The sequence below is a fragment of the Fukomys damarensis genome, unplaced genomic scaffold (assembly GCF_012274545.1).
Source record: "Fukomys damarensis isolate Sample0158 unplaced genomic scaffold, DMR_v1.0_HiC HiC_scaffold_36, whole genome shotgun sequence".
NCBI classification, from domain to species: Eukaryota; Metazoa; Chordata; class Mammalia; order Rodentia; family Bathyergidae; genus Fukomys; species Fukomys damarensis.
In genome coordinates, this window is record NW_022900948.1 from 7,206,696 (window position 1) to 7,233,118 (window position 26,423).

At 33.9% G+C, this 26,423-nt stretch overlaps 1 protein-coding gene across 2 annotated transcripts in view; it reads right to left on the bottom strand.

The window, feature by feature from the left end:
* Lingo2 (leucine rich repeat and Ig domain containing 2) overlaps window positions 1-26,423 on the bottom strand; it is a 1,157,994-nt gene that overhangs the window by 626,405 nt on the left and 505,166 nt on the right. For both annotated transcript variants that reach the window (XR_004515393.1, XM_033759063.1), the window contains exon 3: window positions 9,335-9,415. The gene's annotated coding sequence lies outside the window, so the exon portion shown is untranslated. The remainder of the gene's footprint in view (window positions 1-9,334; window positions 9,416-26,423) is intronic.

The window sequence follows — 26,423 nt, forward strand, 5'->3', positions numbered from 1 at the left end:
AAAAAAAAAAAAAGAAGAAGAAAAAGAGTGTTCGAAATATACTACAAACTCTTCCCATGATGTTTAAGATAATTTAAGGAACCAAAATATATAAATAAGTATAGGGCAGTACATTCCAATTTTAATAAGTAAGTAGTAACAATAATGACAAATTAAAATAGCCAGAATTATGAGAAACAGCAAATAATTTAGAGCATTGGTTATAAAAATAAGTATCAATATAGGAAACATTGATTTGGTTTCTGCGAGTTGGTAGAATAGATATCCTGACCCTCATGCTAAAGACAACCTGAAATTTAAAAGAAATGTTTAAGACAACCTAAAATTTGTATGAAATATTACAGCATAAAATGAAATATATGTTTGGATGCCTTAATGATCTATCAAGAAAATAAAGAATACTCATTCTAAAGTAAGTATGTTAAGCATCCACAAATAGTAGGATATTCCTATAATCATAAAGTGGATTATTGAGTAAAAATGAAAAAAGACAGGATGTCTAAGGCATCATCTTAAAAAAGAAAAAATTATTATTTTTAAGTAAACCTAATCGCATGATTAAAATTAATATTACTGTTAATGAGAAAAGTAGATATCATGGTACTTCTTGTATGACACATTGAGAATACAGTCATTGAAATATTCCTGAAGAAATGCGTAACTGAATCTAGTCATGAGAAACATCAGAACTATTCAAACTGAAAGGCATTCTATAGAGTAAATGGTTTATACTCTTTGGAAATGTCAATGTCATAAATCACAAAGAAAAACTAAGATTAGAAAGCAGTAAAGAGACATGTTATTCCTTACTTGATATTACTCTAAAGGATATTATTGGGGCAAGGAGCAAAATTTAAATATGTTTGTAATTTTAAAATATGTCCACAAATCTTTCATGCACCTCCCTTAGACAGGCAGAGGCTAATTCTCCTTCATTTAGAGTGTAAGCTGCACTTAATAACATGTTTCTAAAATACTGAAGATGGTAAAATCCAAAGAGGATTGTTATTTCCTTTTCTTGACTACTTGCTGTGCTAGGAACTTGTTATAAAAGTAAAGAGACTAAATTCCTCATTCACATACAAAACTCAAAATAATGGCTGACTCTTGCAGAGAGAAAGCCAGTGTGATTCTACCAGGGAGAAGTTCTCCAAATTTAAATGTATATACACCAGAATGACTATGTGTAGACAAATATTTTAAAACCATCATGAAAGCACAAACATACTAAATAAAATCAGAACCGAAGTTAGCTCTGAGAAGACAAGGAAAAGGGACTGGATTAGGAGAAAACACAAGTCAATTGAAGCTACTCCAATTTCCTTCCTTAGACAGTGATTATAACATTACTCATTTATACTTTATTCATACTTTATAGTGTATTTAAAATGAAGGAATGTTAAAAATGAATGATTTTGAGTACATGCTGCATGTCTTATGTCATTATTCTGATCATTTTGTGCTGTCATAGTGAACAGAGCTCTTTGTGACTGGGAAATCAGCCTGTGATGTTAACTGCACAAACTAAAGATGGGCTGTGTTGAGATAACCATCAAGTTCTGAAAGGCAAGTACGTCTGGTAGACTGCACAATATCCCAGTTCCTCACTCTACCCTTTCTTTGCTCATTCCCTTTTTAGTATTACTTTACAGCTTTCCAATTTAAAAAGTGGAGTCCATTTATTCACCTCGTGTGCCTGGACTGGCCCTGTGATCTGCTTTTGTCAGGAGAATGCAGAGAAACCATTCTAACCATTCTAGCTTTGTCCCTGAGAAATCTTAAATGCTTCTATTCTTTGTCGTAAAAACTTGTCATCTATTATGTGAATGTGACCAAGGTAATTTATTACATGAGGAGAGACCAGTGGTCCAGTCATTTGTGTTGTCACAGATAGAAAAAGATAAATAAGCAAGGTTTTTTTAGACTAGCTGGTCCTGGCCTACCCATAATCAAAATCAGCTAAAATTATCAAGCCCAAGATCACCAAAATTGCCCACTGTCCCGCAAACCTATGAGAAATAATCAAATGATTACTGTTTTAAACAGAAGAATGTTTGTTCCTAAGACAAAATAATATGCAATCATTAAAATAGGTCTTAATAATGACAGATTTTATAATTCTACAAGTATTATTTCTTTCCTTTATATGCTTATTTTTTTCCTGAAAGCATTCATTAGCATATATTTAAAAGGTTATACTTTTGTAATCTCATAATATATTTAGATGCCATCAATATTTCTATTATATGTAAAATGTCTCCATTTTGAAGAAATTGAGATGAGGTTTTCAAAAATGATCAAACCAGAGAAGATAGATTTAAAATTAATGTTTTCAAAAGTCAAATGAAATGAAGTTTCTAAAGGATAAAACAGAAAACCTCAAGGGAAAGCACACAGACAGGAAACTGGAATATGGTGATTTTAATTTGTGTCACTGTGAAAATCTTGCTGCATTGTGGAGCCAACGTATTCATGAGAACAAGAGAAGAGGGGTGGCAGAAGGTATTTTTAACAAAGTCATCAAGGCACTCATGAGGATGCCATATTTTCCATGAACAAGCAGCATATCTTAGTACTCTGCTCTACCAGCACACCCAACATAGTGGAAATGACACTTTCAGAATACTGATTCTCCCACAGGGAACTCCACAGTGAACTAGGAAAAGATCACAGGCCTTGACAGCTGATTGGTGAATTAATTAAGTGTTGAACTCTGCTAATGCTGCTGTAAATCAAATGTGGGGCACACACTCAGAGCCATAAAGAGATTCCAAGGATGGAAGGTGTCATACAACAGTTGGGAAAAATGTAATCAAAATCCAGAGGGAGGCCTTGTGCAAATAGCTTTACCAGAGACCTGCTGAGATTAATTTTACTTATCTCTCTTTCCGGAGGAACATTTAGACTGGGTGGCAAAATTATTTAGTATCCAAGTGAAAGGCTTTAATGACTTTTTTTTTTTTACTCTCTCTAAAGTTTGCTAAAAATTTTTGCTTGAAAATTTGGCTTTAAAAACTTCATGTTCACTAACTTTTTACCCATTTCTAAATCTATTCCTCCTCATATAATGTCTCAAGTGATGGGAGACTTGTGAGAAAACACAAAAAGGAGCATTTTTGGTTTGGCTGTGACCTCCTCACTGGCACTGCTGTCAACAAAATCTCCAGAAATATTATTTTATTATTAGCCTTTGTTGCTAAATACATCTCAAAATACAACAAAGTGTATTTATATGTTGTGTGATCTTAGGTGAATCACTTAATCTTTCATCCCTCAGGTTCTCCCTCTGCAAAATAGAGATAATAATAATACTAATTTCCTAGAGCCACACTGGGAATTTATTACAAATACTGTAAAACTGTTTAAAACACTGCTCATGACATGGCAAGAGTTATAAAAGTTGTTGCATAAATATTAATAGAAAAAAGATGCTCTCCAACTTGGGTTTAAATTTCTAATTGCTTACAGATAAAGACTTTGATCTCCAAGAAAATAAAAATGAGTATATAAGGAACACTTGAAGAGTTTTAAATTTTAGTTCCTTTACCTTCCCTGTCTGCCATGCAATGAAGACAACTACATCGTGGAACAGTCAAGCATGGTGCTCACAGAACACAGCAGGATGAATGCATGGTTGAGAGATACACAGAACTGGACCAACATCTCTTAAAGAATCAACTTGGGAGCAGAAGTGATCCGTGAAAACAGAGGTGCAGCATTTAAGATCATATGAAGCACAAGGAGCCGGCATGGCGGTGCCCGCCCACAGCACCAGCATCTGGGAAGCTGAAGAAGGAAAGTGTCCAGTGGGAGCCCAAGCTGGTCCACAGCTAGTGAGCAAGATCTTGTCGTACACTAAAAGGCAAAGCCAAACAGTTCCGGGGATGAAGCACAATGCAAAGGCTCCACAGAAAAGAAAAAGAAACGGGAAAGAAACATAAATGAAAATGTTTCAATAGGTACTCTGAGATACTAGATAAATAGGAGTAAAAATGTAAATATATTAAGAGAGCATGTATGATCTGCTTTATTCATGGTGTGGAAAGGCTTACTAATTCGCTTTATGTGCTGGATAAAAATAAGACAAATAAGTAAAGAAAAAAGTTTGAATAGTTGCAGTAATGATGGTGATGAAGTTAGTATCTACTAGAAATCATATAACAGATGCACCTTGAAACTATAATGTTAAGTGAAATAAATCCGATAATCTTAAATATCACATTTTTATTATGTGAGAATATAAATAAATATATAAAATGAATATATAGAATATAGTATATATTATAATGTGATATATTTATTTTATATGAAATTATACATAAAATATAAATAAAGAGCAACATTAAAGATAGATAGTAGGAAACAGGGAAATAGATCTCTTGCAAAAAAGAAGGGGAGCAAGAGATGGAGGGAGAAGAGGGAAGGAGATGCAAAAAAGAACAGATATGTGTTATGTACCTGTACTGACTTTCCACAAGGAATGCCAGCCATCATTACACACTGCAAACATGTACTGACAAAAATTTTAAAAATAAATCACATGTTGTGACACACACCTGTAAGCCCAGCACTGTGGGAGGCTGAGGCTGGAGGATCACAGATTCAAGCCCATCCTGGGCAACTCAAAGACTTAGCAAAACCCTTTCTCAAAATAAAAATAAAAAGTAAAAAAATGACTTGGAAGATAGCTTTGTGCAAAGGCCCTATGTTCATTTCTCAGTATCAGTGAAAAAATTGGAACGTATGTGAATATAGTGTGATTATCTCAGTCTTCACGACACCACCATATATAATATAAGCACTAGGTCGACCAATGTGGTGGCAACCTGACCACTTTACAGATTCCAGGCCAGTTATGTTTCACTACCACGAATGCCATATTATTTACACATCAAACATGTACAACAGATTTGGTTCTGAGTTTCTAGTGCCTTCCACAAATATATAAGGAAATCTATTGAATGATCCACTGGAATCATTAATTAAAACTCTAGGAGTTGCCAGAAGTTCTATTTGAGGGCTAAGAGGAGGAAAATTATGGACTCCTACATGAAGAAGTTTATGAATGATGAAGAAAACTATACCATGAAAAGCATCACTACAGGAAAAACAATCATGAATTTCTAGCATCTTTAACACAAATCAATTAAAATGATGGCATTAATTCAAGCTTTGCTCCTATGAAAGCACTGGTACAGAGCAAACAGAATGCTTTTAATAGTCTTGATAATTCATTGATAAAATTTAAGCTGTAGAGATGAATGAAAGTAATTCATACAACTTGAGCAATTGTATTTCAATCCCTTATCTTGCATCTACCTTGCTGATTAATACTGGCTGGCAAGAATTATATATATTCTGTGATGAGTAGAAGATCACAAATATTTGTGCTTCTAAGAAAGGACATAGGGGTTTTAAAATATGCACAATAGTAGGAGGGGGTGAAGGGAGGGCAGGGACAAAGGGAAAAAATGAGAACCAAGACCTGTCATGTAAAGGTTCGCGATCCCAATGATGAATGTAACTGTACTGTGTACCTAAAATGTACCAATAAACTCAATGAGAAAAAACATATGCACAATATGGGAACCTCTCAGAAGCTGAAATGCTTTATCAGAACACAGACCAGAAGAGATTATATTATATTATAGTACATTGTATTTATTATATTATATATTAGATCCTTCTCTCTATATTATGCAACTACAACTATATATTATATATCTTATATATGATAGATATACACATGTATATTACATATGAAATATACATATACATACATGTGTATATGTATGTATATGGTCAAAAGTTTCCTCAGAGAGAAAAACATGTGCATCTAACTAATACATGAGCAGAGTATGATTAAAAAGCCATCATCTTATTCTAACCATAACCATAAATCACTAAAAATAATAAAGGAATCATACAATATTTAACTTTATGCTGTAAAATTCATTTCCAGGTTGCTCAATAATTGTTGGACTCTAATTGGTCAATGAAATGGCAAAGCACAGTTTACTTTAAATTATGCTTTCTCATCACCATTTATTAGGCTCCATTCATGATGCCCCAATGACATTATGTGAGCAGTGTTTTTATTCTTTTTCCACAGACTTATAAGCTAAGCCCAAAGATCCCAAATAAATTGAAAAAGTGACAAGCCCTGTGAATAAGGGCCTGAGATGGTGATACTGGGTCTGTGATTATAAACACTGAAATACTGTGTCTCACTTTCAGTAGTTTATATCAGATAGAGATATTAATTGATTTTTGGAGCTGAAAAGAATCTTGAGATCATTTTATTTTTCCTTCTTACTTTACAGATGAATAAGTTCACATGCTAGTGATAGCATTAAAATAAAACAACTCTAGTATTTTTTTCTTTATAAAATTTCTTTATATAAAGATCACCTTAAAGTGAAGAAACATGGAACATAAGAAATTATCACTTAGTAATAAGCAAAATTATCTAATAATGTTTGGAAGGATTATTTCTGTACATAAATGACCATCATGGGATGATAGAATAACATAAGATTGAAATATTTTCTCTTTCAACACTGGCTGACAACTGAATCCCCTGTGAAAAGTAGTTGGCTGGCTAAGCACATTGAGTAACACTGCTAGTTGAGTCTCCACCCTTTATGCACTATCCCAAACTGTTTAGGGAAAAGTTCTCATTTTCATGGATTTTTCTTTTTCATTCAAATAAAATCCATATGATATGTTTTTTAAAAAAATTCCATACTGATCACATTATACTCAAATATTGTAGAGCATATATCTATACAGTCTACCTCCTCAGAATCTGCCATCAGGTAAAATACATAGGAGTTCTCATCAGCTCAAACCCTGAGAATCTTCTCTTCTTCAAATAAGGCAAACCTAATTATTTGAAATCTTCAAATTCTGTCATTATCCTGTATGTTCTGGTATATATTACTGAATTTACTAAAGGCAATTCTTCAAGATGTGGATAGAGCTCTCAGTTTTGTGGATGTGGTTCTATTGAGAGTACTGACTTATTGTACCATCCCTCTCTGCTGATACTTTCACCCAGTTTCCGAGTAGGCTTTGAAAATCATGTTGGAGAAAATTACCTTCAAAACTTGAACCATAAATTGTCTCTGCCATATTCATTATATTGCTATATCTAAAGTAATATTATCAATAAAAATAATCTGGAGAGTTTTTAAATGGATAAAATCATTCTTAAAATACAGCCAAAGGTTTTGAAGTAATAACGGTCCCTTTTTTTGTGTGTGTTTTTGTTGTTGTTGTTGTTCATGGAAGAATAGCAATAAAAAAGTAGATAAACACTTCAGTTCACAATGTAAGAAAAAAGTAGGTAAATACTTCACAGTAGAGCAAAGTTATGGTCTACATTGTCATTTAGACAAAAAGTTGACTGGGTAAGTCAGTGTTAAAAGAATGAAGGCAGTAAAATGATTTTAATTGTCAGAACAAGAAACAGTATATAGGATGTATCCTTTCATCCCACTTATGGTACATGCTTTAAACTTTTGTTAAAATGGAAGTTCTCTGTGGAGAAAAATTTGCATATGGATTTGCTATTTTTTAAATCCCTTTAACATCAAATGAAATATTAATTTTCAAAATAATCTCTAATGATTTAATAAATTAATAATGAGTGTTTCACTACCAGCTGATTAAAAAAGCCTTCCTAGCCATAAGTTATCAAGGTACATCTGAAAAAAAGCCAAATTCTTTGGGCTCACAATTGGAAATAGACTGCAGAACTTTGCATACATTCAAGCAGAAAAATGAGGTTAATCTATCAGGATTACTTAACTGACTAAAGAACTATGAAAAGTATTCTAAGATATAGTCAAAGAAGCAATTACATTTCACAGTGTCTTCAAATCATTTCAAATTTATCATATTTTAAGTGCCATTACATATTCGTTTTGATTGGAAGTGCCCTGTAAGTGATAGATGGTTTTGTGCTGTGCAAATTAGCAGTTTTCCCTAATTCTCTTCACATGACAGTCAATTTTCCCTATTATTTCTTCCAAGTTAACATAATAGCAACCCTTGCAAAATGTGAGCCACATGCCTCATTGTGCAGTTCTAGATTTAAATTTTATCATTCATGCTTTCATTTTAAATGTGATCAATTTGGTGCATTTTGCATGTAATTTCCCACCTATTACTCCTGAAAATCAATTTTTTCTTTTCATTTGGGACTATACCTCTGTGCATGGACAATTCAGTTCCCTTGAATCCGAACATCCTTTCCGAGACTGATGTGTGTGTTAGTGTACATGTATATTTGTCATTTGAACCTAAGTAGGCGGTTTTTTAAGTCATTCCTTCCCTTCTGTTATAGTGTGAGGCATATGAGACAGGCTGGAAGTAGGCATGTTCTTTTTTGAGAAGCCCACTTTTTCAGAGGAAAACTGTATGTGACTACTCCATTTTTGGTGTTCATGTGATGCTGTCCCATGTGTCTGTCTCCCTTTCAATAGATTAAATCAGATACCTTGTAACAGTTACTAGCCAGTCTCATAGTTCTTGGCAATCAAGGACTCTGAATTACTTTCTCTATGAATTTAGAAGGTAAGAAAAAGCAGTAGTTGTAAATGTTTCCATATTCTCTCACACAACTGAAGTATACATACACACACATACAACTTGTGATGCTCAATATATGACTAAGAACTGAGAAAAGCAAAGGTTGAAAAAGTAATAAAACTTTCTAAGACAGTCACCCATTCTCACATGCTCAAAGCAATGAAAAGCTACTAGTCTCATTAAGATTAATAACAGAAAAGAAGCTCAGAAGTACCAAGTTCCATTTTAAGTTCATTTTTTATATATCATATTTCTATTAGTGTCATATGTACTCATAAGGAGACACTGTTAGTCTTCACACATTATGCCTAACATTTGAATACACCATATATAAAGAAGCATGTTGAGTCATCACACACTAGATATAATAATTTTTTTAAATGTAAGCACAAGGTCCTGAGTTCGATCCCTCGTACCTAAAAGAAAATGTTAAAATGGTGTCTTAAAAGACAAAACTGCCATTAAGCAAATACACAGAGTATACAGACTAGCTGAAACATATTACATGTATTATATCATAAGGGAAAAATTATAAACTCAGTAATGAACTGACCATATGCCAAAAACTTCCCACAGTCACTTTGGGGGTCCACAAATTAGAGTAACTACTTAGTTTAACATCTGATTAAATTGAAGAAAAAAATATCTGCCTTCTTGGTATAAGGAAAGTAAGTTTTGAGACATAAAATTATATGCCACTTCATTGTAAAAATACAATTAAAATAAATTCAGTGTTTACCTCTGATGATTAAAAACCCACTGGATATTTCAGGAGCTCTTGCAGTTCATGACACAGCTTTCCAGTGGAACTGTTCAATGCCTACAAATACAAGAAATGTAAAAGAGAATATTGAGAAACATATGTCTTTGTAATTCATGATGATTAGCTATAAAAATTGTATTATCATTCCACACAGCCATTTAAAAAGTGCCTCCCTATGATTGTGGTTAGCACGGCTATTATTAAATACACAAAACAGAAATGAAAATTACTTCTACCTGGAACTTGTACAACTCTAGAAGAGACTCCAGATCAGGAAATACTACCAAAATAATCAAGTCACTCAACTCCAGGTTTTCTTTTAATTGGGAAAGACCGCTGTAGTATGAACAAAAGCATTTACAATTGAAATGTTTTCTCATTATACATGCATTACACCATAAACACTTTAGAGTCATAACAGTGTATAAGAAGTAGAGCATTTTGAATCTTGATTTAGTTTCTATCATCAATTACTTTAATAAGATTTTAGTAAGAATTTGTATATTGTATCTAGGATTTTATTACAATCCATTTCACTGATCTGTGAAAATAACTTTATAAAATTATCTTTTATTTATTAGTACACATTTAAAGTATATACTGCTTACATTCTTTGTGGGCAATTGATAAATGTATACAATACATATTAAATCATTTTTTAACCTTTTCACTTCTCTCACCCTTCTCCTATCTCTTGAATCCCTTCTATCTACTTGCAAAAAGAAATTAAAATGATAAGCAAGATATACAAATATTTTGTTGTTGCCCATTGTTACCCCATGCATCAGCACATACTATTGGGTAAAAGGAAATTGTATTGTCTTCCAGTCATATCAGTCCAAGCCTCACATGTGAACACAACTCACGGTCAGCACCATGGACATCTGAATACCTTCCCTTTTCTGTGTGCCCACCATTTCAATAAATCTCTAACCTATTAGCTACCTAAGAGCCAATATTATTTGAAATATGAGTCATACTAGAAAATATAAAAGAACCAACTAAATAAAGTGAATTAAAAGGAGATTGTTCACTAAAGAGAAGTGCAAGATGGCAAAGATATATAATTTAGCAGAAAAAGAAAGTAGGCAAAATAAGCTAATATAGCTTTGAAAGGATATAAATAAGAATAAAAATGTATAATTGATATTGTTTAATAAGAAAAAAGGGCTAAAGGTGTAGGGGAAGTGGGAGTAGTAGGGGAAAGGTATGAAGGGAACAGAAAAAATAAGAGAAAAAGAAAAAAATGGAAACAGTCTTTGTAAATAGGGTAGGGTAGAGTGGGTGAAGGGAGTTCAGGGGAATGGGGGGAAAAATAAGAACCAAGATACTCCATGTAATGGTACAAGATCCCGATGAATGTAACTGTATCGTATCCCTAAAATGTACCATTAAAGTGGTGGTGGTGGTGGGTTCTGTGGAGTGTTTTCTAAACAGAAGTTGAAAGAATATAATCATGTAAAGCAGAAATTTTCTGCAAGTATGCTGGACTAATAAAGTGCAAAAGTATGATTGCTAAAAAGCAAATGAAGAATTACAATAATGTTATATCATATTGTGTAAATCTGTGTTAAGTGGCAACATGTAAGATGAGATACCCAACCATACATGGTCATAGTTTATTTTTAGTAGTAGGAAAAATTTATTGAAGGAAAGAAAGCTTCTATCTGAGAGCGACAGAAGGGGGACTGGAAAGTGGATTGCCAGCTCGCAATCCACTACCAAGTAGGACAAAACTATTAGGCCAAATGGAAATATACAGTGTGGGCATGAGGTGGGGCAAAACCATGACGAAACAGTAAGATTACAAGGACAGTCTCCCAGGTAATATTGATTAAGTGGGGTCAAGTGGGGGAACAAATCACACGGCAAGTGTACAAGGATTTTCAGTAAAGGTGGGAGTCAGGGATATTTCCTGGAAAGGCTGAGTTAAGACCTTGGCCACACACCCAGGTGATTGAAACCTCTTTAGAGTATCAATCACTGCTTTACATCCCCAGGGAAAGCACAAAGGTATAGTGGCTTCTCGCCTTTTACAATTCTGGCCTTCAGTGAATGTGTCTTGATAGTCCATGTCGGCTCCTTCAGGGTGGGCCTGCCTAACTTCCTACAAGACAACTAATTAACTTAGGGATATGCAATCTTCCCCCCTCTGAAGAAGAACTCCTAACTTCTGTGAGAGGGCAGAGGGCAAAGACTTTGTGATACATTAAATCCTTTCACTACAATGAATTGAGGAAAACCTGGCAAGAGGATGGTAATCAAATCTTGTTCAGTCAAATATTATTGAGAGGGAATAGAGGAAAGGAATGAAAACTCAGTTTCATAAGAACAGGTGCATGTAGTTTAACTGAGCCAGAGCAATACTTAGACCATGAGGAACTGTACTCTCAACATTTTTACTGATGCATCCAATTTGAGGTAAGGAATAAAATTTAGACTAGAGAGAGAGAGAGAGAGAGAGAGAGAGAGAGAGAGAGAGAATGATTGATGAATGTGAATCTGAAAGCTTTTGGTAGTTAGAAAATACCTCAAGCCATATATAAAACAAATATCTGTCCAAATGCTTAGTGATCAATAAAACCACACCTAATGTAGTCAGGATACCTAATAAAATAATGTGAGCCAATCTCATAATCAAGATCATACATAATAGTAAAGAGAGAAAATAATGCTAAAAAGGGTCAATAAACTTGCTTTCCTAGAACTTTAGAAGGATTACTATTTTCAAATCTACAGCCAGGCCTTTCTTAAAGCCCATTCAAACAAAAGTTTTCTGATTTTAAGGCTAGAGATTTGCCACTGTAATTTATAAAATTGTAACTTGTTTTCTTTGATTCTCCAGAAGATGAGTATAATGATTTCCAAGGTAAAGCATTAAAGGTAAAGCATTTGAATTACATTAAAGTAATTCAAAAAGGAATAACCAGATCTTTGAAGTTTATGGTGGTATGTTAGAAGTATCTGACAACAAAGGAAAAAAAATAACAATCTTCATGGACTTCCAGTGCTAGTGAAAGTTTTAAAGGGAAAACCACAAGCCTACAGTGTTAATATCTCTAAGTAAAAAACACCCTGTCATAATGGATTTATATTTATAAGTGTTTCAGCGGGAAACAATTGAAAACCTCTGCTTTAAATGAAAGGGTAGACAATTTGACCATTTTTCTCAGTCTGTTCATTACAAGATAGAAGAAAATAAGATTTTTTTCAGGAATAAAACACATATATAGTACACAGCAAGTTTCTTCAAAAGGTAATTTCTTTATTGAAATTTCTTTTTTTTTCTATTATAAATAATTAGTAGTATAGGCCATAAAAGCAGAGAAGATAACGTTACCTAGCTTCTTACGGTAAAAAGTTCAGGACATAAATTTCTTAAATTATCTTGTGAGGCTAATATAACACAGTATCATATAAGGAACATCTCAGTGGTCTGTAGTGCCATGCTCTGGAGCTGTGTCGATGTTTTGGAAAGTCACATTTCATATCCTAGAGAAATGGTTTGCCCACAAGGGTATCTTTTGTATATTGAGAATAAATGCTGTGAATTTTTCATATGGGAACTATATCTTTTCTCAAGCTTTGATATCTTTTTCTTTTTAGCCACAGAATACAAGGAAGAAGAGAAACAACATGGCTACTATGTGCCTAGAAATTGTTCAGTGATTTAAAAACATTTACTTCATTCATCATGAATTAAATCTTATGAGATACTGCTGTCCTGTTTTACAATGCAGAACTGAGGCTTAGCAAGTGATGTCGTAATTTTCTCAAGATTACATATTCTTCCATTACTTCTCACTACCACCAAAGTATCAGGAGTAGAGAGCTTTGCCATGAAACTAGTCACAATAAACGTTAAATTCAACAGAACAGTGCTAACAAAACCTGAAACCTGTAATCAGTACAATAGACCAGAACTAGGTGTATTATCAACATTTCATGGTTATTAAATAAGATTGAAGCTTTAAATAAAAGCTGTCCCCTTCTTTTGTATGATGTTTTGCCTTTTTAGAAAGGATGATTATTAAAATGTAATAAAGTTGGTATTTAATGCTAAGGTAAATTTAAACCAGAATATGTATAAAAATAACATCTAAAATTTTAAACAAGAAATTTGGCATAAACAAACAACTGATTAAATTCATATGATAGTTCTAACTGGCATCATATAAAGGAATGTTCTTCAAAACACAGTCATTCTACATTACTTGTCATTAGGATGGATAAAATGGAATATACTAGTCATTCAAAATTAATTCAAATATAACAAAATAGCTATATAGGTTTTAATTCTAACATTACAAAATAGTTATAAGAATTAGGGTATATAATTTATAATTTTGAAGTAAAAATTAGCTACTATTTGCCAGAGCAATGGAGAGAAGTTTTGGAAAGATACAGAAGATAGAAAAATGAAATTCACTGAGCAAGTTTTAGCTGTTATTAACTGGAACATCTTAATATAAAAACATGTACTTTGCAAGTTGTAAAAAGCACATTGACAGTATTGATTGAGCCTCTCTAAAGATTCTACTTAAGACATTACCACAAGCCATACAAGAACAAAAACTTGCACTTCACATTAAATTCTATTTTATTATGAAATTCACATTGCCTGTTCTTCAATAGAGAAAAGTAGTAACAAATGAACACATTTTTTATTCTTCTTTACTTTGAGCTCCTTGGTTTTAAACTGCCTTCTTTGGAGGCTCCCAACAGAATGACGAGGGTTTCATTCTGGATTGCTTTGGTGGCACACAGTTCCTTTTGTTCTTGACTTTCTTAGAGATATACACAGTAAAAATATCAGCATTTGTATTCACTTTAATCTTTCAAAACTGAAGAGTGAAAGCAATACCCTGTTATCGTTTTATTAGTCAATCAAGTTAAAACTTTTTATTCTGTTTAAATTTTCAACAAGTTGAAATTCTACTACAACTACAAATTTGTGCAACTGGACCACATATCTTGTCTGGTAAGACATTTTTATAGTATATATTCCTTTAAATTATAAACAAAAAGGGCTGGGGATTTAGCTCAGTTGTGTTACTGCCTACTTCAAAAGCGCAAGGTCCTGAGTTCAATCCCCAGTACCAAAGAAAAAAACAAATACAAAAACAAAGACAAAATTAGAAATGAAAGGACATTATAAATGGAAACAATTTTCTATTGAATGCTTTTCATATGCCAAGCACTGGTGCTTTGGTTACTTTCCTTGATGCTGAGACAAAATGCCCAGCATCCAAAGTGAAAGGAGTAAAAGTTTATTTCACCTCACAATTTGTAGAGGTTTCAGTTCATCATCAACTGGCAGACAGGCATCACAGAGGTGTGTCAGACAGACAGCCATCACTTCACGGTGTGCCAGGCAGAAGGCAGCAAAACAGCAAGCAGCAACAGCAGCCTGCCTTTTTTCTGTCCCTTTATGTTCCATCCAGGCTACAAGGCTATTGATTGGTGCCACTCATACTCAGAGTGGAGGCTTCCATTATTCACACTATTAACCCTGGTATCACAACCTTAGTTCACGTTCACCCACCCAAATGCAGTGACCATGAAAAACTCCCCACCACAAGTGCCTGAGGCTTTGTGGGACATCTAGATACAAGCCTTAATATTCCAACCCTGGCCCCCAAAAGACTCATGCACATCTCTAAGAGTTGCCAAAGTCCTAATTGTTTCAGCATTGCTATAAAGTCCAGGTTAAAATACTCTTCTCAAATTTAAGGCAAACTCTTAGGTGTGAGGTCCTGTAGAAATGAAAAAAAAAAAAAGGTTAAACACTTTCAACATAAAATGGAACAATAAAAATGTTACCATGCCAATAGGCAGAAATATAGGGATAGAAAAGAATGGGACCAAAACAGTTCCAAAATCAGGGAGGGCAAACATTAAGTCCCATAGTTCCATATCCATTATCCAGGTCAATCTGTGGCAAGACGTGGATTTCAAAGGGCTTGGGTGGCTCCAGCCATATGGCACGGCTGGCGGTTACAGCTCTCATCACTTCTTGGGCTGGCTTTGCTCACATCTTCAGCTTCTCTCAGAAGATTCACTTTCCTGACTTCCCTAACTTTCTGTGGTCTCCACTGCACCTGTAGGCTCACAGTCACAGCATCACACACTTCTTTCACAGGGACACAGGTCCTGGCCTCCTAGGGCTTCTGAAATCTAAGTGGAAGTTTTCCTGACTGTAAAACTTTTGCATTCTTCATGCATCTAAAACTAGCACAACGTGGATGATGCCAAGGTCTGCTTCCAGCTGTAACAGTAGCCAGGCTTCCTTCTCTCTTGGATATAGGGGTCAAGTGCCTGATTTCTGCATGCTATGAACCAAATCCCAAAGAACAAATTCCCTAGACTACTGCTACTCTGGAACATGGTGGTTTAGGGTTCTCTTCTCAAAGCAGTCTTCCACCTCTGCAACATTGAGGCTACAAACAGTGGAGTCCTGCTGGTGCTTGAGATGTCTTCGGCCATCTTTTCTATTGTGTTCCTTCTCAAAAACCATATTCTCCTCTCCTCAATCTTTGCAGTCTGCAATCTTATCAGTGCTTCTTTTCTGGTTAAACTCAAAACATTTTAAATCATTCTGCTGGGCTCTTTGCTACTACTTTTCAGCATAGCTTTGGCTAAAAGCCTTTGCCAGCAGTCATGCCACTGTCTCACCATTAGACAGCTTTGAAATTTCTTCCTCCAGATTGATTACTAATTGATTGGTACCTTTAGTATTAGTCTCAAGAAAAGTTGCTGGAAAAGAGCAAAATGCACATATATTTTCTGCCAAAGAACGCACACATGATCTAGAGTCCAACAGCCAGTGAAGTCCTTCTTCCTAACTGAAACCTCATGAGCCTGATCTTAACTGGATACATTTCTACCAGCATGTGCTCTGCTGTGCTCTAATCAGAATAGCCTATCAAGTTCCGCTTACAGCATTCCAGGACTGCTTATTCAGCTGGCATCTCCAAACTTCACCAATCTCTTCCTGAAAGCCACTTCCAAAGGCTTCTGAACCACGTGGCTAGGTATTGTCACAGGAATGACCACACTTCTCTGATACCAAAATCTGTCTTGTTTCCTGTTTTTTCATTGCTGGGACAAAAATGCCAGACACTCACAAGGAAAAGGAGAAAAGGTTTACTTCAGCTCACAGTGTATAGAGGTTTCAGCCTGGAGCTGGCCGAGTCCCATAGGGTGGCATGGCAGACAGCCATTATAGAGGAGAAACACTTCATAATGTGCCAGGCAGAAAGTAGCAAAGCAGTGAGCAGCAGGGGCAAATCTGTCTCCTTTCTGTCCCTTTATAGTCCATCCAGGCTATAAGACTATTGATTTGTGCCACACATACTCAGGGTGGGGCTTCTATCTTGCACAGCCTTAATCCCAGTATCACACCCTTAATTCATATTCATAATGCTAACCCAGCCACTTTCAAAACTCCCCAGTTGTCAGTGCACGGGGCTGTGGGGTGACATCTAGATACAAGTCATAACAACTATTCTAATACCCATATCTATTTGCTCATTTAATTCTCACAGCATGGAGACATATTTAATCCCTATTAAAATCACAGAGGCACACATGTTTAGGATTAAAGAAAAAAACAACCTTCTCTTGTAACTCTTAACCTAAAATGCCCTGCCTACCTGGTCACCAGTGACCTTTCCAGCTCCATGTCCTTACTCACCATCTCCATTTATTTTGAAAGCTTCCTGTTATTTCAAAGCTCTTATGTGGGTTTTCCTTTTTTTTTTAGAGCAATCCTCTCTCCATTGCCTAGTAATTTCCATCTTTCTTTATGTTTTAGCATCCATGTCACTTCCAAAAGTATATATTATTCTAAATGAAAGCCTCTTTTGATCTTCTACTATGGCTTCCTGAAGTTTTGTTCCCTATCATTTCTCAGAATAGTGTCATGATTTTAAGTACAAGGTTTACATCCTGACTTATTGAATTTGGATCCTAAAAGCACCATTCGCTAGACATCACAACATTTGGGAATTTCTTTATTCCAGCTCTACTCAAGTTTCCTTACTTATAAAATGAGGTACAAAAGCATCTAACTAAAGGATTGCTGTGAAAACTAAATAATTTCAATGATTTAATACAAGTATGCACTAAGGACACACCAAGGATGCAAAAATTGTAGCAATCATTACTCAGTGAAATTACATGTATCAGAATAATTATAAGATTGCATTTTTGGCTTCTTCAAACAGGTGCAAACTCAAGGTAAGCAGGAATCACGGCTGCACTCTGCCCACTGCAGTGCCTCTAATAGTGCTTTGCTGAGGGACAGCTCAGTAAATATTCTATGAATTGATTAGGTACATGAATCTATTCATAAAAAGAATAATCTCTAAACAAGAGATAGAATATCATATGGATCATCCATTTGGGCATTTGAAATCTATGAAATAATACAATATGTGGCAGTCTGCTGCACGTGTTAGAAAGTTTCTTTTCATATACAGAAAATCTTAATAGTGTACCCATTCAATTATTTCTCAATTCAAAACTAATTGAGAAACTACTGCAAAACATTTCAATAAATTCTTTCCTTTCATTATTAGCATGTTTGGTAATTTGTGAATACAAAAACTTTGATAACTCACAGAAAAAAATACTGATATACTCTTGCTGGTTTTAAACATATCTTTTTACTATTATAAAAGCTACAACACAGTTCCTTAGGGATAAACTTTCCTCTAAAACTCTTCTGCCCACATCATTCATCTTTTAACTTTGCTTCTAATTTCTTTTGTTGTGTTAAGGATGTGTTCTCTTACTACATAATCAATGACTATGTCCTGTAGATGCCTTTCAAAAATGTATTGCCACTCTTTCTATTCTAACCTTTAAAGAAAAGATACATGAATCTTGTATCAAAACATGACATTAGATACTTATGGTCAATAACTTTAGAAAAATACTTTACGGAGATAAAACTGGGGAATGACTAAATGACTAAACTGAATTAATTAAAATGTGCACGATGTTCTTCTTAGGATTATTCAATTGGCCCTTAGTATTTCTACTATTCTTATCTGTATATATTAATTTAATTAACACGATTATATATGTATCATGCACAACATGTTTTGAAATATGTGAATATTAAGGAGTGCCAAATAGAGCTAATTATCACAAGTGTTACTTGAAGTATTTATCAAGTTTTCTGAGGTCAGAACAGTTGAATTCACATACACAGTTTGCAAATATTTTTGCCATGCTATAGTTTGTCCATTCATTCTGTAGTTTGTTTCCTTGGTTGTACACATGCTTTTGCTTGTGTTTTATTTATCTATTCTAACTTTTGTTGCCTATACTTGGGGGAATATCCAAAAACCTATTGCCCAAGTCAGCATCATGGACTTTCCTTTCCTTCTTTTTCTTTTTTTTTTTTCTACTAGTTTTACAGCTTCATAGCTTACATTTGAGTCCTTCTCTCTCTTATTTTTCTCTTTCCTTTCTTATCTTTTCTTTTCTTTCCTGCTATAAATTAAACCCACAGCCTTGCACATTCCAAGCACATTCTAACACTAAACTATACTTTCATCCCCTGAAACTCTTCACTCCATTTTTTTTTTTTAGTGGTATGAGATAAGGGTCCAATTTCACTGTTCTGCAAGTCAATATTCAGTTGTCCCAGTATCATTTATTGAAGACACTGTGCTTTCTCCATGTGTGTTCTTGGCATCGTCATTAAAAATTCAGCAAAACTCTCTTTCAAAATGGAGGGGGAAGTAAGACACTTCCACGACAAAGAACACCTGAGAAACTAAATGAATGCCAAACCAGAACTACAAGTAATTCTAAACAAGATCCTAGAAAAAGACAATGAAGGCAACAACACCATGAGGCCCAACAGAGCAAATCAAATAGGAAAGGCAAGAAATTAAAAGAAGGTGAAAAAGTAAAAAGAGTCAACAAAAGGCCAATAACACGTCAATAATAAGTCAGTACATATCAGTTATAACTAGCAATGTCAATGGCCTCAAGTCACCAATCAAGAGAAATAGACTGGCAAAATGGAATAAGAAGCAAAATCCAATAATATGTTGTATACAAGAAACACACCTAGTGCAAAAAGAAGCCCATAGACTGAAAGTGAAAAGATAGAAAACAATTCTCCATGTGACAGGATCCCAGAAAAAAACAGGGGTAGCAACCTTATTTGCAGACAAAGTAAATTTCAAACCAAAACTGAATCTAGTATTATTGATGTAGGATGGTACTGTATCATACCTCTATGAATGTAAAATATCTAGAACCTGTTTTATGATACATAATAGGGACCGTGCTTTATCAGAGTTACATTTAATGATATTACTCTAGAATGTTTTCTTTCCAGATGATGACTAGGAGGCTAATAGAAAAAATGGTGCCAGGTACCACAGCCACAACAGAACTTGGCTGTTGTCTGGATATTATTCTTTTCTACGTTTTTTTTTTTAATGGAATGTGCTGAATGTCTATAATTTTGTTCAGATGACTGCAGAACCTGGAAAAGCTGTTGCTGCTATCGATGCATAACATACTATTATTAGTCTTTATATATATATATAGATAGATATAGATAGATAGATATCTATATATACACACACACACACACACACACATATATATATATATAAATTGAATTTTGGGAAACTTTAATGGTGCTGCCAACTTTGGAAAAAGTCATCCCAATTTACTGTGTTGACTTGGCATTGTACAGAAATGGACAACCATATTGGTCTAGAAATGTTAATTAATTTTTTTTCCATGTGTACAGGGGTAACACATCGTACTAAATATGTAAGGTCATATCTACGTGGATTTGATTACAGAAACTAATAAAGTATTCTCTAAATAATGAAAAAAGAATAAGAAAAGACTATAAGAGCGAGAAGCAATTTAAATATGTTCAGGGACCATTTTCATCTCCAGAATCAAGGATTATTTTGATGTTACATCATTGCCTTTTCTCTTTTACTTTCCTTTTTAGTTTTATTTTAGGATTCCCTATTTTTAATATTCATACAGAGATTTCTTTAGCTGAAATACCGAATAGTTTCTTTGGTGTGAAAAACTACAATAGTACACAGGATCCTAATGAGACAATTAATAATGTGAAATAGGAAGCAAAGGGCTAAAGGTGTAGGGAAAGTGGAAAGGGTGGGGGAAAGGTAATAAGGGAGAGGAAAAAAATATGAGAAACTGAAAAAATGGAAATAAAGTGTTTGTAAATGGGGAGGAGAGGAGGGGGTGAAGGGAGGACAGGGACAAGGGGAAAAAATGAGAATCAAGACCTATTATGTAAAGGTACAGAATCCCAATGATGAATGTAACTGTATTTATATACCTAGATTGTACCAATAACTTCAATAAAAAAGAAAAAAAAACAAAAGAAAAATCAGTTGGAGGTAAATGCACTGGTTCCTGTCTTGGCTCTCTATTCTGTTTCCTTGTTTAATTTGTTTTATTCCAGTACCATGCTGTTTTAACTACTACAACTAAGTAGTATATTTTGAAGTCAGATATTGTGTTCCCTCCAGCTTTTTTGTTTTTACTTGATATGGCTTTTGTAATTCCACATGTTTTAGAATTTAGTCCTTTAATATCTTAGCCCTAACAAGTAGCCATAATATAAACTCTTTTGACAAATTGTGTACTTAAAACTTCTCTGATACAAGAAAAGTGGCATTATTTTATAATTTAATCTCTGTAATCAGTTTGAATCATAGTTCAAACTTAACTTTCTTCTGTCACCAACATTATTTTTATATTGTAAAAGATATTAAACAATATTGCTCAATAATTCATTTAGTCATTATATACTTACTGAAGATATTTGAGAAGAGGTCTAAGACTATAGAGACAACACAGCAAGATAGTATCCTGGAAGAATGTATATATCACAAACCTTGTTATATCAAATACACCAGCAAGTTTTCTGGCACAGTTAGTGGAAGTTCGTTAATAAGAAAGTTGCAAAAGTCAGTTCCTTTTAACTACTTCTTCATTGAAAAAGTTAAGAAAGTTCGATGCAACCCATAAAATAGTGTCTTAAACATAGATATTCCAAAGAACTATAAAAGATTTTCCATAAAGTTGCTACTACAACAGTTGCAGCACTTCTATGAGAGAGAGAGAGAGAGAGAGAGAGAGAGAGAGAGGGAGACAGAACACTAAATAACGTAGAAAGTGGGAAGGACAATAATGTATAGAAATGGATGGAATGTCTCCAGCAGAAAAAGGGACATCTATCTTCTATACCTGATGACTCACAATTACAGTATCAATTTTATATTAAGTGAATCAATTTTTGAGTTAAATTCATATTTCTGCAGAAGCACCATATTGTGTTCAAATATCTTTCCATAATGTGTTCCTTTGTGATACTTAAGTTTAAAAATAGTATTTGAAGAATTTTGAAAGAGAATAGAAGGTAATATGTATACTAAAGATAGACTTTTGTTGGATGAAGTTTATGATTAATCAATAATATAATGTTAGTGTAGAAGGAATTACAAAAAATTTGATCTCAAATTATATTTGAACAGATAAGGAAATTGAGACAAAGAGTGGTGGAGTGACTTGCTGACAGTAAGTTGAGCTACCAACAAAACCTAGGTTCCATGTCTTAAAATCAGAGTTTTTTGACTGATTTCATCCTCACAGGATACCAGAACCCATGCTTGAACATGGTAATTGTGCTCACATTCAGCTTCTTCATGAAAAGCTGATCCTTGAGCCGAGGGCTGCCCCGGAAAGCAGAGGTGCAATTCTTCACCAGAAATGTGTGCAAAGTCATGCAAGTGACTCAGTGCTGCTGTGTAGTCATCCAACCCGTGGGATGTCACTGCAACCACCAACATCACTTTGAGGCAGATGGAAAGGGCTCTGGAACCCAACGAAAGCAGCCTTTCCCGAATCCATTCCATACCCCTGGACTATATCTGATGTGCACATCTCTGGCCTTATCAAACCTTGGCTTTAAATTCCACTTGCAAAATAGACTAATAGTGAAAAAGAAAAGTGACCAAAGTCTGAATTTATTTTTGTAGACAACTTTTTAAGATTTTATATACTTCTTAGTAATAGACACTGGTTAAGATCTTGAGGTTTTAATTTGCTTCTCTGAAACTTTTTTTCACACATTATTCACTTTGCCAGTTACTTCTCTAAGACACTTTCACATTATAGAAGTAATTGTATAGCTGTGGATCTATAGTTTGTTTCTTTAGCAATTTGATTGGAAATGAATAAAATATTAGGAAATTTCTGGTAATGTAATGACATCACCATTTATTCAAAACAATTTACCAGGGCTTCATGAACTATATATTAATGATATTGATAAACTTGTACAATACATTGAGTATAGTAAAAATGGAAGTATACTAAAAATAGAGTATACTTAAACGAGAAATTCATAGAGTTACATAGAGGAATGATTGTATTTTAAATTATAATCACAGAAAGTTTGTTTTCACTACATTGCAATTCTGCATATATTATACTTTAGTGGTTATTATGTTAAGTGAAATAAGCCAGACATAGAGAGATGAATATTGTACATTCTCTGTCATAGGTAGAAGCTAAAAAAAGTTGACCTGACAATAGACTATGAATTACTAGAAATTGGAAAGGATATGGCATAAAATGGAAAAGAGGTGGTGGAATGTGATAAGTGCACTGTGTGCATGAATGGAAATACCATACTGTGTTATACTAGTATATACAATTAATGCATTAATAGGAAAAAAATTAAAAACATAGGAATTGAACTGAGTTGTACTTAAATCATGGTAAGCAAAACACATATTTTCTAATTTAAAGTAGGTGCTTAGTTTGTAGAATGAAAAATATATGTGACTAAATAAAAAAATGAAATTGAGTATTTCTACCTCCCTTGTCCTGAGATAAGAAAAAAGAACCTATCCATATAACTAGAAAAATCATGACATACTTTAATACCTTTTGCATTGATTTATGTATTTTCTAATTTACCCAAATCTTTTTCCAGTACCTATATTTCATTTTAAATCAGTTTGGTACTGTTTTGTTTCTATTATTGGATTTTAACTATAAGAGGAAATTCACAATATGTGAACTTCCTTGAAATTTCAGGCAATCACCACTAAGACAGAAAAATTAGTGAATTTAAGTTTTTAGTTTTAATATTTAGGTAAGTTTTGTGATATTCATGTCCCTCTAATGTACATACCAATGTCTTTGATATCTTACTGATTTTGCATTTTGCATTTCATAATTGAAAATACCTTTACACTGTATTTTCACAGAAAAATTTAGGCATTTTTCACAATTTGGAACAAATATTATTCTAGTCAATTCTTTTAGGCCCTCCTAGTTCAAGAAATAAGAATATTATTTCATCTATTTTCTGTCTCCTTAAGAAATTTGATACATGCCTCTATCATTACACTTAGTTTTACATTATATATTATTATTACATATTATTACAATATATACATATACATATATATATATTTTTTTTCAGTACTGGTGATTGAACCAGAGCCTTTGTAAGAGCTACAATTCCAGCTTCTTCTCTATTTTCACTTTTCATACAGGGTCTAAGTTCCTTGGTTGTCCACAGTGCTTTTGAGCTTGCACTCCTGATTACCACTGTCTTCTACAGTGGTGGGATTATAAGTCTGCACTGTGAAGTCCAGCTATAATTGTTTTTTTTTTTATTCAGTGATGAGGTGTTAATCACAATCCATGACTTACTCTTTCCCAATGTTTATCCTTCAGCCTGGGTTGAATAATTGTTTTCTGAATGAAATAATCCTTATATAATGTATTTATACTATCATAACAAAAATCTGATAGGAAGTACAATAAGGTTTCATGGCGAGTTTAACATTAACTCATTCAGCATCTGTCTAACTCTTGTGCAGTCACGTCATGTCTCTTCTGTAGTTTTGAAGAGATAGCAAGGAAAATTTGAGTGCATTACATAATAGATTCTTAATAAACATTAATCAATCACTGTTTCTCATGAGGCCAAATATCACATTCATTATTATGTCCCTTTATGTTTTAAGTACACATAAGCATTTATTAAGTTTTTGCTTCTTTTGTATAAAAGCAAAACAATTTTTTATTCTCACATTTGAAAACCCACTTTTGCAGTTATTATATTCCCATTTTACACAATTAAATATATTTTTAGTTTATACCATGATTTTAAAAGTTAATCTTATTCATTCTTGCACCACTTTAAATTTTTTTGCTTCTTTCCAAGTACCATTTGTAATATCTGGATTCTAAAGTTCTCCAAGAGTTAAGGCTCGCATGAAATAATTCGTGGGAATATGTAATTGATGTTCTTTTAAAATAGGTGAGTAGATATTTGTAACCAAAAATTACAAATGAGATTATATCAGGCCATGTCAGATGTGAAATAACAAGGTCTATGGCAGCTGGTAGAGGAGAACTGGTCAGTGCAGTGGTTAAAAAAAATAACTGTTAAATAGATATGAGTTTGCATCTCAGTTCTACCACTAACCATCTAGATAATTATGACAAAATATTTTGCCGGCCTGAGTTATAAAGTCTTCACCTTCAAATGAAGAATTATGTTGTAATATAGATATTAATTTATGAAAAAACAAAGCACAGTACTCGTTAATAGTAAGTTCTCAATTGATAAGTTTATTTATTAATTTTAAACATAAAATACTCTTGCAAAGCTATGTCTATATGCCAATAAGTCAAATTTTGCTTTAATAAAATCATAGTTCCTAGAGCTATTCATAAGAAAAAGCTGTGTATTTTATTTTCCATTTGAGGTTATTTGAAGTTGGCTAAATGTAGTAATAAATAAATACATTAGTAAACATTTTATCTATTTTATTCATAGATAAAATCATTTGATGCTGTTCCTTCCCAATAACTAATACTCATAGGAATCATCCATTGTTTGTGTCTGAATCACCTGCTGGATGATTTTCTTGTGTTTAAGGTGCTCTCCGGAACTCCTTAAAGGGAAATTCACATTTTCCATTGGGTTTATATTCCATCAGAGATATTAAAGATGATCTTTAAATGGTAAAAATAAAATCCAGCTATTTATGTCTTTCTTTCTTTCTTCCTTTCTTCCTTCCTCTCTCTCTCTCTTTCTTTCTTTTCTCTTTCTCTCTCCCTCCCTCCCTTCCTTCCTTCTTTCTTTTCTGCTCCCTCTCTGTCTCTCTCTTTTTTTCTATGTATATGTGAAGATATGTTTTAGTTAGTCACTTTCTTGTTTCTGAAGCACAATATCTGACACCCATAACTTAAATGAGAGGTTTACTTTGGGTTCACAGTTTTTAGAAGTTCCAGTCCACAGTCAGCTGACTCCAAAGGAAGGAGGCACAGTGGAGGATCTGGTGTGGGAAAAGTGTTGAGGTCATGATCACCAGAAAGTAGAGAAGGAAGGGAGGAGTAGGAGAGGGAAAGCGATATGATACACCCTTCCAGGCCACACCCCTAATGAGCTGCCTATTCCAAGCAGACTGCACATCCTACAGTGCATTTAGGTACTGATTCACCAGTAAATGAATCCATTGATGAATATGATCCAATCCCCTTTGTAAAGTTCCACCTCTGAACATATAAGGCATTTGGAGGACACTGTAGATCTAAATCATATTAGTATATAAGCCTAGATATGACATTTCATCAATATTACTCAAATTCTATTAGGACCACTTATCACTTGAAGTATCAGTGCAAAATGTCACCCTATCTGAGCACTGTGTGGCTCGATGATAAACTTTTATTTCTACTATGTAGTACAGGTGATATATGAGAGAGAGAGAGAGAGAGAGAGTGTGTGTGTGTGTGTGTGTGTGTGTGTGTGTTTGTGTGTGCAGGGGAGAATACTGCAAGTTCTAGAAGCAAAAATTGAGCAGTTTAGTTTTATAACAGCATAATTTTCTTCTTTTTGCCACTTTGTTGCATTAAGTGTGGCAGAAATTGGGGAATTAATCAGGCCCTAAGAACTAGTAATTGGATATCACAGGTGAAAACCCCCAAGTCTTACGTCTTTTTCATATAATTG